This window comes from Euwallacea fornicatus, chromosome 31 (genome assembly GCF_040115645.1).
Source record: "Euwallacea fornicatus isolate EFF26 chromosome 31, ASM4011564v1, whole genome shotgun sequence".
In the NCBI taxonomy this organism is placed as follows: domain Eukaryota; kingdom Metazoa; phylum Arthropoda; class Insecta; order Coleoptera; family Curculionidae; genus Euwallacea; species Euwallacea fornicatus.
In genome coordinates, this window is record NC_089571.1 from 1,520,638 (window position 1) to 1,535,798 (window position 15,161).

The 15,161-nt window shown below is 38.0% G+C and overlaps 1 protein-coding gene across 4 annotated transcripts in view; it reads right to left on the minus strand.

Annotated features, from left to right (window-relative positions):
* Positions 1 to 15,161, minus strand: part of mim (missing-in-metastasis) — a 131,960-nt gene that overhangs the window by 32,698 nt on the left and 84,101 nt on the right. The gene's annotated exons all lie outside the window — the stretch shown is intronic.

Genomic DNA, 15,161 nt, shown 5'->3' on the forward strand with positions numbered 1-15,161 from the left:
TTTCAGCTGCAACTGTTTGTAGGGTGATAAAATGGGGTACTTTTCGCGCACTGCTCGACGGACACCCCACATTAGTGCAGTGAATGAGGAAAAGCGGCTAAATTTTGTAACGAATCATCAGTTTGAGTCGGAAACTTTTTGGGCATGATGCGATTTTTGCTGAGGAGTCCAAGTTTAACCTGTTTGGAAGAGATGAGGAAGTAAAAGTGTGGCACAGCACGGAACAGCAAAAACTTGACCGCATCAGTAGAACGTGGTGGTGGCAACATCAATGTCTGATGATGTTTTGCAGCGAGTAGGTGCATCGCACTTCATTACAGGGAACATGGATGTACATTGATATCCCGAAAAAGGATCTACGACCCGGTGCAGAAAAATCGGGGATCTTGGACAGATTTCGGTTCTACCAGGATAACGATCCCAAGCATAGAGCGAGACCGGCACTTAGACAGCTGCCCAAAAGTGATGGAAACGCCACCCCAGTCTCCAGACCTTGATCCCATTGAGCACCTGTGGGAATATTTGGACAGAGAAGTTCGTGAGGGGCCGGTGTCAAACTTGAAAGAACTGCAAGAGAGTCTGAAAAGGGAACGGGGAAAAACACCGCGTGATTATTTGGAAAAGTTAGTTGCTTCTGTGCCACGAAGACTGAGAGCGGTGACAGACGCTAAAGGTGGCCACACCAAGTGCTAAATAAACCATCACTAAGCATCCAGAAGCATATTTTCCAGTACTTCGGGAGCGTTCAAAGATTAATGTAACAATTTTATTTGTACGTTTTGCGTTCTTGTTAACCAGGACTGTTTCGAAGTTATCCATTCCGGGTTTCGGTGTTATATTTATGCTAATAAGAATCCCAATGTTAATAAAAAATAATATATCCATAATAAACGTATTCCTTCCACATAAAATATATTCTTTTTCTCTTCTTTCTCTCTGTGCATATTTACTAAAAACGTAAGTGTTCGAAGATTAATGCCACTCACTGTACGTTTTGCTGAGAGATTAGCTGGATGTGGTGAATTATTCATTTGGTAGCGCGGAGTATGGGAATGCGGAAAATGTCTTTCGTGGCGTGAAGATACACACTTTTTAAATTTAACGTTGAGATAGTGTTGAAAGGGCCGATCGAAAACGTACGAATATGTTTCATACGTTTTAGATAAACTTAGCATTTTCTCTGCTTGAGAATGACGTCTCATACGCAAGCAGGAGCTGTTATAGCTCTGCAACTGCGTACTACTCTCAGCTAAAATTAACCGAAAGTTGTATTCATCCCCTAGGTCCGAAATTAAAAATTTTTTTTTTAATAATATACAAAGTGTTCCATTAAAAAAACGCGACTTGTTCAAAACTTTAGAATCCCCAACAACTTGCTCTCTAATTTCGCAGCACAATATTACGGATATAAACATACAAAAAAAAAAATTTGCATCTGCAGCTGTTTGATATCGTTTCCAATATGTCCGATAACCCACAGGTCAACGTGTGGTGTATACGTGGAATCACCCTGCGCATAAACAAGGCCAGGGACGACGGAAATATTCACTGGATTCGTCGGTTGTCCAAGAAAGTAATGCATCATTTACGTACCCGCAAATAATGCGAAAAAATTGTTATTAACCGACATTCGCCGAGATCGATTTTTAGATAATTTACGCTGCATGGCACCACCTGAGATGCAGTTGAAACATGCAGTGTGCATACTTTTTATAGTTCCAGTTCTAACTATAGCTCTTTAAAAACTAGGAGTCTTCGACTTTTAAATGTGCTGTAGCAGTTATTTACGATGCCATAAAAGATATAAATCATTCTCGACTCGAAATAATATATTTGATCACGTCACCCAGTTTAAAAGTCTCGTTACTCAAATAGTTCAGTGTGCTTGGCGAATTATTATCAGTCAATGCAACTGCTGCAATTTATTTTGATTTAAATTTATAGGGTAATAAATAAATAATTCAGTGCGATTATGGTTTTATAGTGTGCCTTATGAGTTAGGAGGTCGAGGAAACTCACAGCTCGAGACGAAGCGAAAAATATCTTCGGCGCATTGACGACCGCACGTCGGGTGGTTCGTTCGAAGTGACACGGGCGATCGTCATCGGAATCAAATTTAAAATCAAACACTTTTTCGACCGAACACTGCCGTCCAACGGACGGTGGCGGCCGTGGAAACAGGACCACTTCGAAAGTTTCGAATTTTTCATTTCGACCGCTCAAGAGATAAAACATTGAAATGGAAATATATATATAACGCACTTAATGATAATGATAAAAACAATTAACAAAAACACATTTTAACGAAAAATAAATGAATTTCCTCAATGGAAACAATGAAAACAAAATAAACATGTGGTCACAAAAATAGGACCGTTGAAACATTATCCAAAAAAAAAGGAAAAAAAAATGAAACTATCAATCGAATATTTCCAGTTGGACTGCGGACTACAGTTCTTCCCAGTTTTTGGTCTGATGACGCCCCACAGCGACCTTAAGGTGTACTCAAAGATTTTCAATAGGGTTCAGATCGGGCGACTGTGAAGGCCACGGCACAACCGGAATCGATTCATTGTGAAAAAATTGTTTAACTCGCATCATTATCTTGTCGATATTTCGAAACTAATGGCATTTCTTCCGAAGCATATGGCAGCATGACACCTTTCGTTATTTTAAGATATTCTTCTTGGTTCAGGATCCCTTTTATCCAATAAACGGGACCAACACCGAACCAAGAGAAGCAGCCCCACAATTTTATGTTTTCACCTCCGTGCTTAATGGTTTTTCAAAGTATGTCTCGGAAGCAATTCCTGTTTTGCTGGTCTTCTTACATACCGTCGACCATTCGAACCAAACAAATCAATTTTTCTTTCGTCCGAAAAAAGGACATTTTTCCACATTTTTATGTTGTCATCTCCGTTTTCGTAACGAAGACGATTCTTCCCAAATTCCATCATTTTTAAATTGTTTATTTTTGATAACAACGGTACCTTTCTAGCCACTCGACCATGTAAATGAACTTCCTGTAACCGTCTTCGGATAGTCCTGGAACTTATTTCCAATTTTAGGTCTTTTTGAATTTGTTTGGAGCTCACAAAAAGATTTTTTCGGGTTTCTCGCTTTATTTCGCGGTCAGTGAGAACTATTGTTTTCCTCTTACGACCACGATTTTCCTGATGTTCCTTGTATTTGAGATCATTTATTATTGAGGTTCTCGATCTTCCTATTTTTCGAGAGATTTCACGAAGAGAATTGCCTCCATCTTTGATTATCCGTATCTGAATTCTTTCGGATAAAGAACGGATAATGGTTTTCACGTCCCATCTGGTACCCCACACTGGTCCTATTATTGTGACCACCTTAACTTTAACTGTCTGAACGAAACAGGAGAAGTGCGATTTTAGTGTAAGGTAATTCTCCTGGCTTCTGCTGTCGGATATGATTACCAACATTGCAGATATTTGGGACCCCAGTTCAAACGAGGTAGAATAAGTTCCAATAGAGTTTTATCCATTTTTGAACTGAACCAGTAGTGGTCCTGTATCTTTGGCCGCCACTGTAGATAGACATTTTTATTCAAGGTCACTCAAAGGATATTTCAAGGCCAACATTATTTTTTATATGTAACATCATTTTTTTTTTTGTAAATTTTCAAAAAGCTCAAAAACTTGGTATTTTTTACTGCAAGAGCTTTTTCCTAAAACTACTCGTTTTCCAGATATCAACAACAATTGAACCGGAAAGTTTAAAGTAACGCATGATTTAAATTACGAAAGAAGCTTTTTTTTTATTGAAAAACAAACGTTCACAGGTACTAAAAATTAACACGAAATCGGAGCAAAAATTATTTTTAAACATGCATCAGTCGAACAAAAAAAAAAAAGTTTTCACTAAAATTTATTCTTCGCATTTGGGGGGAGTCGCACTGAATTTATTTCTAAATTTCAAAGAAACCTTTAAGACAAAGCTACTCTTCTCCCTAATTAAAGTTGTTAATCGAAAAGCGAAAAATAAAGAACTTTTCCTAGGAAAACAAAATTGAAATGGTTTTAGCTTATGGATAAAGTGGTCAAAACGGCGCCGAACTTTCTCCGATTTATGTGCAGAAATGCCTTGAAGAAAGAGTAACTAATTATAGTTGTCGAACTTTTTTTATCAAACAATAAAGTTATTCCTTGAAAGTGGCGACGTAGGGACGAGCAAAAAAACCCGAGCAAAAACTGCCACCAATGAAAACAACCAAATAGCTTTCTAGCTGCTGCAGTTGTTGATCCCCATGCAAGTCGCCATCAGTTGTCCAGAGATTCGGGCATTTCGTTCGCTAGTGACCATCACATTTCAAAATTGACCAAGCTGCGTCCGTATCACGTTTTCCTCCAATCGGAGCTACGTAGCAACGATATCGAAAAGCGGGCGCGGTTTGTATTCTGACAACAGAAAAATTCGATTTGAATGAAAACTTTTTCTTCGATGCGCATTTTTCCCACGTGTCTACTCTCACGCACCATTGTGAGGTAACTCACTTGGTGCACTTGTCTTCACAATGGTCCCTTGAAAATACTCACTGGATGAGGTAAGTAGAACATCAACAACTTTGCTCATCAATTCGTGTTTGCTGCGGCATTGCAAACAACAAAGCAATGTGATTTTCTATTGAAGAAAATTTAAACGAAGGAAAATATTTTAGGTTTCTGTTAAATTATCTACAGGTTTCGCCGCAGACCTTAATTGTGACCGAAAAGTTGCTTCGCGGTATTAGCATAATGGATGTTCACCCTATTTTGCTCATGCGACGCGAGGCGTTTAAATTTTTTTTTCTTAAAATGAATAGGACCTAATGGCCCAGTCAATTTGCCACCCACGTCACCTGACTTGACCCCATTAGATTTTTTTCTTCGGGGCTATTTTAAAGAAGCAGGGCACGTTAAATTCCCAACATCTCTAGATGATATGAGAAACGTAGCTTCTGGACAAACATTTGGAAATGTTTCAAGATCGTTTGTCATGAAAATTGGAAAGAGTCTGGATGCGGAAGGGCGCCATTTTCAACATTTGCTGGACCGATAAATCGATAAAAATAATAATTTCCTATGATTTTGGGTTAACTTTGATGATCTGCGAATTTTCACATTCCATTAATCAACTTTTTTCGTAATTTTTGTTATGTGATATTTATTTAGTTCCTAATTGTGCCACTTGAATTTCCGTTGATGTCCGTAGAAGTCCTAGAAAAGAACCTTTCCAATGCAAAGTACGCAATGTTTTAAGTCCTTCACAAATTTCCCAAAGAAATAGTGTTCCATTAAAGAAACAATTTGACCTTTGAAATGTCCTTTATGGGCGTTAATGGATTAATGGCCTTGGAAAAAAAAAATTTTATGTGCACTGGACGACAAGCAAACAAGTAACGTGTGCTTGAAACTCTTTTAATTTTTAACTTTGGCTTCGGAGATAATCGCTTGAAATGAAACACCCTGTACACCGGCATCATATATTTTTTCTATTAATTATCGATCTTTGAGGAATTACGATTCGCGTTGCAGCCTCGCCACGAAACGATAGCATTAAGAAAACTCTTTACGATCTCTTTGTGTAACTGTATAGGAACAATATACTTAATGACAGTTACGTCCGTATCATTACAAGCAGGATGCTCGGTAGGGCCTGAAATGCAGGATGTATGCATCTTGCCAGGTTTACATTGTCATCCTGTTTTGTACTTGCGTGCACCTGTTTCATATCACGTTTTTTCTCGATTTATTAGATTCACGATTCTGATACATTTGAGAACTCCATATTTAACCTACCTACGTGGAACTAGCACAAACCCATTTAAAATTACCAAGACTTTTTTTGATAGAAACTGTGATGACGAGGCGGTTTAATTGGTAAGGTGTTTAACATCTGGTACTAAACACTGTCGTGTTCAGAAAAATCTACGTAAACAAAGATCGCGTCCAATAGACAATCAGACAGAGGAAATTATTACTAAACACAAACACCTGGTATTAATAATTCGCATTGCTGACTGGGCATGTTTGCCTATAACATGTGTATAACGTTCCTATTAGTACCTATCCAATTAACGCTTTTAACCGCTGCATTAGGACGCGCAAGGCCCACACGCATATTACACAGTGCGTCCAACAAAATAATTTTTGATTCAGGGATCTCACGAACGGAATGAGTTAAAGGGTTGGTCAAACGACGAGGAAACTGGGTGATTTGGTGGTTAATAAAAATCTGTTTCGAATTTTTTATGGATACGTCTCGTGTAGCATCGGAAAAACCGATAGAATTTTTCCCCAATTTTGCAACATATGTTATAATTGATTACAGATTTCCAACGTTTATAACACATTTTCAGAATTTTCGATATACAGGGTGTCCCACTTTATACAGTAGTAGGACTTTAACAGTCGATGGAAGACCTGTTCTTAAGGTGAAAACGTTGTATAACTATATATTAAAAACTAGTTTTTGAGATACAGGATGGCAAACTTGCCTATTTTTCTTTAGTAATTCACGCAAATATTGAGGCACAACCACGAAATTTGATGCTTTGCGATCTTTCGCCTTGCCGAATTTGTATTTGTTAAAATTCTCGTCAAATTTACAGAGGGCGCCACATGCAACAAAATTATGACAACTTTTTTCCGCGTAGCAATTTTTTTTTTTTTTAATCAAAATGGATTCCCCGTTTATTTTTTCCTAAAAAAGGCACTCTCGTTATAAATTGCTAAAAGTCGGTCAGTTGTTTTCGAGATATTTTGAATTGGGCCCTAGTAGCACGGCCTGCTTCCGCAGGGCAGTTGTGACTTGACAGTAAATAGTTTATTTCGCCAATTTTTATGCGCCTAATAAATGTTAAAATATATTTTAAATTCAATTATCAACGTTATCAACATTATGGCTATTACATTTAACATTTTTACTTATTACACTATTAGTGTTAGCGCATCTCCCCTGCGGAAGCAGGTCACAAACAATTTCTATGTAGAATTTACCGCACCTCTTTCACCCTTTACCCCGCAGAGCAATCCCTTCAAATATTTTAAATAGTAAAAGGCAGTTAACTGACACATACTTCCAAAGGGCTTCTCGTATTCTCCATTTGGTACCTCACTTGTTATACTTGACTGTTGCGTAATAAAGTTTCGAGATGATGGTGGTGGAAAATTTTCAGATCGGCACCCTGCGTGCATGTACCGATTTTGTCGAATTGAATAAATCGATTTATTCGTTGTATTTCAAATAAGTCTTACATTATTCTCCATACTTGCCGATTTAGAAAACTATTCAGTTGCTGATAATAGAGGCTGATTCAAAACTCGAAGCGGGTGTGGTTTGATATTCACGTCAAAAAATGTATTTTTTTTTTTAATTGGGAGATCGATTGGTGCGATGGCCTGCGAGATCACCTGATTTGAATACTTTGGATTATTTTGTGTGGAAGTTTTTAAAACAATTGTTTTATGCAATGGGAGTTGATGGTTGCGAGCGATTAAGGGAAAGATTAATGAATGCAGAGGAATACATTCAAAATAAACAAAATGTGCAATGAGCATACGATTCGCTTTTTGCGCGCTGCCAAGTTTGCATCTGCGCCAATGGCGATATCTTTGAGCGCTTGTTATAATTATTTCGTTATTTTCATTGATTAATTATTAATAATATTACAAAAAAAAGATAACGGACAGAAATTTTGAAGTAAGAGCTCGGAAACGAGGGTCTGCCAACAAAAATTTTTTTAACCAAAATATCAACCTGCGCACGCGCTCCTTAATTTTTCGCCTCGATTTTTGAATCGCTCTGCATGCAATGTTCCAAATCGAGATTGAATGGTTTTACTCGGCGTTTCAGTTAAAATTGACGAATAACTGACTTTGTCACCATCGTCAAGTTTCGCAGATGCGACGAGTATGACGTTAACGTGTTTCGATAAAGTAACATCTGTTTTAGTTGCTTCGACACTATCCAACGTTAGTTACCAGATATGCCCGATCGTGTGCCAACCTAAGGGAGGTATTGAAGTTTAGGATTACCCGCAAAAATGGTCACCGAATCAGGTCGAAATAGCTAGACGGTTCTTCCCATTTTAATGAAAAAATCCATTTAACCCACGAAGTTCCCGCCGTTGGTCCATATTTGACTATAGCTTTTAAACTAATGCGATTTAATTGAGACAGGTTATAACTAAATGCGAAGATGTTCATTACTTAAACTGGGTTAATTGCAGTTTCCTTTCATGTCAGTTCTCGGGGCGAAGCTACTCAAAGCTTGAAGTGTCACAGCAACAAAGACCACTCCCGAAGGTTCAGAAACGAAATTCTTCCTTAAGGTGAAAATAAGAATGGAAAGAAACTCGGCTTAATTGCGCAGGAATTCTTCTGCTTTAATATCTTGAGAAAATAACGCTCTTATTTGTTGTCTGCACCAAGGTAATTGGATTCATTTCGTTTAATCCGGACTAAAACCATAAAGGCGCGAAACGAACTATAACGGTAAATTAGCACACACGAACGATGACAAGATAGAATTACAGATTCAAAGACCTTAAGTAACTACGGTGGGCAATTTTCTCCTTAATGCCGTAAGAACTTCCTTAATGGCATAAGAACTCAGTTGGAAGTGACCTCTTTGGGGTTAACGAATGGCAACTAGAATTTACACGATTTTTTTAGGACTTTGTGGCCCTGGTGGACACGCTCAATGGGGGTGGCGCAAATAAACTGAAATTAAGAGTAAATAGCAGAGACGAAAGCTGCATTACCGCACCGCACATATGCTCGTGCGCATAAATTCACCAATATGAAATGCGGTTTAATTATCAAAAATTTAAATTTTTCAAGATATTTACTTAATATCATGTCTTGCCCAACGTGAATGACGCCAGAATATCACTACGCCGGCACTGAATTGATTGAGACACAGTACAACTGCAAATTCCCGACAGCAAGCGATTAATATTACTTTCAAATGTACCGCTCACCTCATTAAAATTGAGCTTTAGATATTTAAAATGTGTAAAATTTGATAAAGCTTTCCTAAGCCACGACCTGGTCAAGAGGCTCTCCGTTTTTATACGTACGGTCAGCGTAGAAAGCATTCGCACAGCAGATAATATTATTTAAAACGTGGTGTTTCGATGTTATTTTGCACATTTCACTCAACCCCATATTGACCACAAACGCTTTTCGACCTTTTTAAAATAAATATTTTGCCGAAGAAGAAAAAAACTTTTACTCGGTACGAAAATAACAACACAAACGCAGATATGAACAGGAACGGACCTGCAGAAAGTGTTCGTGCCCTTCTGTATTTAACACATTGAACTGCGGTTAAGACGTGATCTCTCCAAGAAAGCTTACTGAATAACTAAAAGAGTTCGGTTCCTTCGGGGTGACAACGTTAAATTTTTGGTGATAATTGACGTCATCAGGGACGGAAAGATGGCGAAACGTCAGAAGAATTGCGACCAATAATTCCTAGACTACACAATGACTGCAGATCATTGCCGGAAATTAGTAGAATAGCAAGTTGAGCGAGGTCTACTATCCAAAGCATAATAGACGGATATCGCCTGCGAAAACATTCTTAAAATCGACGACGTTCGGGACGTCCGAGAAAAACAAACGATCACTTAGAACGTCTAATCGTGAGAAAATTGAAAGAAAACCCACGAATAATAAGTGCAGAAAAAATCGCAAAACATTTTCTACAATAAGGACATCTCGGCCAGTACCACAAGAAATAAGGGGTACCATGGCAGAGTACCTCGTAAGAAGTATTTTATAAACGAAGTCGACCGCAAGAAACGATTACGGTTCGCTAGAACTTACGTCAACACCCCCGTAATATATTGGAGCAGAGCGATTTTCACAGATGAGAGCAAATTTTTAAGTTTTTGGTAATAAAATCCGTTTCAAAGTATGGAGGAAAAAGTGCACTGAATTCGATCGCGACCAAATCTAAACCACGGAGGAGGTTCGGAAATGGTATGGACCCGTATGAGTGCTTCAGGAGTAGGATCGCTTCATTTTATCGATGGAATAATGAACCAAAATATGCACGTAAACATTTTAAAAACCCACCTCCATGCTAGTGCAACTAAACTGGGGATTAGGGATGATTTTACGGTTAGCCGAGGTAACGATCCCAAACGTAGAGCTCTGAACGTCAAGCTCTGGATCTTGTACGATACCTCAAAATATTTAAATACACCTCCACAGTCACCAGACATTAACCCAATTGAACACTTTTGGGATTATCTCGGGAAAAAATTGGGAATCGTGTTATTTCATCGACAGAAGGGTTGAAGGTTGCCCTTCGAGGAGAAGGGAACAAAATGCCGTCAACGTTGACTGCAAAATCAATTAATTCCATGTCTAGAAGATTGGAAGCAATAATAAAGTCGAAAGGAAATCCCCCAACACGTTATTGAAGTAAAATTTATTGTTACTATTTCCCTCATTTTGTTGTTATTTTAGGTCTGTACGAATACTTTTTGCGTTTTTGTTCTGTTTCATTTAGTTCTTTATATTAACCGTTTGGTAATAAATACTATTAACTCATTATTTTCCGTTAAAAATACATGTTAAACATACAAAAGGACATTTGTGATTATTTGTGTTTTTTGAAAAAAATTCTTATTAACACCGAAACACCACGTTTCATATATTGGGTTGTTCGATGATTAATGTCGTTTTATTCTCATAGATGGCTTAATTTATACATAGTGATCTCGTCGCTTATATTATCATATGCCATTTTAAAGGTTATGTTTTAGGCTTTTTTCGATCGAAAATCGAACGTGATTAGTAAACAAAAAGTTGTTTCAAATTTAAGTTGAAGATGGACGATCAAAGTGAGCATCATCGACACATTTTATTATTTCACTTTCGAAAGGGCAAAAATGCAGTACGAGCTCAGAAGAAGTTGTGCGAAGTTCATGGTGAGAACTGCCTTACTGGACGCCAGCGCCAGCGCCAGCGTTGGTTTTCTCGCTTTCGTTCCGGAAATTTCAATGTCCTAGATGTACCACACACTGGACGCGCGATCACCATTGACAACGATAAAATAAAGGCCTTAATCGAAGCTAATCGGCGTATGACAACTCGAGAGCAGAAAAGTTGAACATATCGAATTCAACCGTTTCTCTGCATTTAAAAAAGCTTGAGCAAATCGGATGTTAGGGTTCCTCACGAATTGAAGGAAATTCACCTCACCAAACCCGTTAACATATGCGATTTTTTACTGAATCGTAACCAAAACGACCCAATTCGAAAAGGAGTCATAGCGGGTGATGAAAAATGGATTGTCCACGACAACGTAGTCCGAAAGCGTTTGTGGACCAAACGAGATGAACCTGCGCAATCGACGTCCAAAGTCAGTATTCATCAAAAGAAGGTTTTGCTGTCTGTGTGGTGGGACTACAAGGGTATTCTTCATTTTGAACTTCATCCGAGAAACCAAACTATCGATTCGAACGTTTACTGTCGTCAGCTATCGAAATTGAACGAAGAATTCAAAAGAAAACGTCCCGAACTCGCCAATCGCAAAGGGGTCCTGGTCCACCATGATAACGCTAGACCCCGTACGTCTTTAATAACGCGTAAAAAATTATTGGAACTAAATTGAGAACTGATATTTCGTCCACCATACAGCCCTGACTTGGCGCCATCAGATTATTACTTGTTTCGTTCTCTTCAAAACCATTTGAATGGTAAAAATTTCGATTTTGATCAAGCCGTTAAGGATGAGTCAAATCAATTTTTTACTTCTAAAAATCGAGGATTTTTCGTACGCGGAATTTTCCAACTTGCCGAAAGATGGCGAAAGGTTGCCCACCAAGATGGCCGCTAATATTTATTATTAATATAAGTATATTCACTTTGAAAAAACATAAAAAATATTATCTGTATATTAATGTATATATATATATGTATTCTTTTATTTCCCTGTTATTTTTGGATACACCTAGGGACATTTCCTTGGGTGTTCCTAAGGAATTATTCACTCGTTGCTTGGTGACCATCGGAAGACGAAAACATCGAGATTAACACATGACGTCTGAAGCAAAAAACACATGTTTAATGGGAATCCTTAAAACAAGTTAAATATACCGGGAGCACGTGACGCATTATCTCCCACTTCTCGTCCCTATACTTAAATACGTCGACAGGGATTAAAACCTGTGACGTCGTGTCAACAGGTATTTCATAAGCTTTACCTTCTATCTATGTTTCGATCTATCGTCGAATGTACGATGAATATCAAAAGCATACACCGCTCGTAATATTTCGTGGACGGTTTATCCGAGTTTTATGAGATTCTATAAGGGATGTCCAATTAAGGTCGACGAGGTGTGATATCGATCAATTATACAGAATGTTCTCTAGACGGCGGCACTTCCGGTCATGCCGGAAGTGAAGGTAACTTTGGCATTTCAAACGGAACACTGTATGGTTTCGCATCTGCCTAAAAACTTTATGAATATCTTAGATAGCGAGCTCTATTCCGATTTTCGTCAGTATTCGAAATGGTTTTTACGTTTCCATCGTGACCTTAAGGCGGCTCTCAATATTTATGTTTGTTTTGAAATGTTCAGACCAAGGCAGGAATGAAGAAAAATACAATGCGATGTTAAAAAAAAATAAAAAAGCTTTGTGTACCTTCGAAGAAATTCGAAGGGAAAATCAATGCTACTCTGCGAGACCTACGCCATCTCCAATGCTGTGCGTTAAAGCGATTCTTATTTTTTGATCGAAAACGGTAACCTCTATGAAAAAGAGGGGGGAATTGAAAATTCATTTTTTACTTTTCCAAAAACAGCGGCGTGCTAATTTTTTTCAGTCCCCAGACTTTTGCCCATCCGCACATCGCTGGTTGAATTAAAAAGTTTTTTTTTTCAAATCTCCTCGGGCGTTTTAGGCGCTACTCCCGAATTTGCCATTTTAAAATGAAATTCGCACACGCTGTATCTCGAAAACGAAAGATATTTCGGCGATGAAATTCTACAGGATTTTTTTTGAATATTTTCTCGCATATGGCACTGCGCAATTCGCATTGCACTTTTTCCCACGTCACACTCCATGATGGAAGTTCGCATACCAATTCAATAGGCAACTTGTTACAAGCTATAAGAAATGGGCAACCAGGCTTCGTTGCTTCAACAAAATTTTACAACTTTATTGAGTACAGAGAACATTTCGAATGACGTGAAAAATATCCATGTCCAACATTGCTACATGTAACAATTGTACATTATTTACTCTAACAAGATAAATAACCTTGCTACAAAACGTTTATTTTGTTACGCGGTCTGAACAAACTCTAAAGTTAAATGAGATATCGACAAATGACGCAACGTCTGGACACCCTATAGATTAAACCGACGAAGACCGTGCAGCAATCGCAATAAAGCAAACATGGTGACGATTTGAAAAATACCAGAATTAAATTAATTATTAAAATTATTAAATTTGTGATTAGGTAAATGTTATAGTTAAAATCCTAGCTGGACTATACCTCGTATGATAATCCGGTAGGTGTTCGGAGAAAATGAAGGTGGTGAAGGTAATGGAACGTTGGATTGAAAAAAAATGTGAAGTAGTTTTTAACGGGAATTAAAATTGTGATAGAACCTCGTCAAGCGAACAGTTATTTATATATCAAATGAATTAAGCCATTGTTTGTTCACAAGAGAAACAACTAGGTATACGAGGGTTAGCAAATGGTCTAAGTTCTTCGAGAGCACTAATCGGTCAAGTCATGAGTGTTTTACGAAAGAAAAGCTATTTCTACGACATTTGATTCTGAAAAGCATAATGAGCACTTGCTGCCAAGACAGTGAATTAATACTGTTTTTAATCACTAGTGAATAAAAGGTTATTCGGAGGGTTGCTACACGTTGGACAATCGACTCGTAATACAATACCACAAAATATGCTATATTTTTTGTAAGTCAGAAAACGCAACTTCTTTTCAGTTTCTTCCCGTTTAGTCCAATCTATATCTCCTGCTGTTGCCGAGATCCCCACGCCGGTCCTCTATGTATCGGGCGCAGTGCAAATTATCATTACCGCATCGAAATTTTCGTTTCTGGCTTTTCTATTATTTAACAGTTCGGCAATTTTTTGGAGATGTCCGTCTAAAAACGCACAATAACGTCGATTATAGTTGTTTCTACACGTGTCTGTACTCTCCATCATCGGAATTTACAAAACACAAAGTCTAGAAACATTTCAATTTAATCAGTGTGAAACCACCTAAATCGTAAGTCACTGAACTAACATTGTACATATGTATGTATGTATGTATTTATATACATGAATATCTGTAATATGATACAAATCCATATATACAAACACACAACTTCGTCTTCGTATCTGTAAAGCCTTTCCGATCGAGGGATTTTCGAATCGATTTCGAATTTATTGCTGCACAAATTTGTTACCATCGCTGTTCTGGCGAATAAACAGGATGACATATAAAATCTAATTAAAATTACCAAGACCCATACCACATTAAGCTGCTATAAAGAGTCTTCATAATAATTGCTGAGTAACCGACGATGACCAGAAATGTTGGTTATTACCCATCGGAACGTCCCGAAGTGGCAGACTTTGCCGTCGGACATGTACAGGGTTATTCCCCATACTTTTCCTCGACCCTAAGATCATTGTTTTTGGAAATAGGCGAAAATAGTTATGAGAAATGTTTTAGTTTTTATTGTGAATTATCGGAATCCGCCAGCGGACGAAACGAACGAGCATCCTGAAGCTGTCAAAAAATGGCAAGTTGAGTGTTTTTTTTTTTTTAATAGAACACCCTGTATATTTATACCTTTTGGGAATCTGCTCGCCTCCCCGATTTCAAACATAAATGCCATAGATTTGTTCTAGCCGTGTGCCCTATGGATTTGAAATCGGGGAGGTGCGCGGATTCCAAAAAGGTATAAATATACAGGGTGTTCTATTAAAAAAAAACACCACTTGCCGTTTTTTGACAGCTTCGCGATGCTCGTTCGTTTCGTCCGCTGGCGGATTCCGATAATTCACAACAAAAACTAAAACATGTGTCTTAACTATTTTTTTCTATTTCAAAAAATAAAGATTTTAGGGTCGAGGAAAAGTATGGGGAACAACCCTGTACACTAG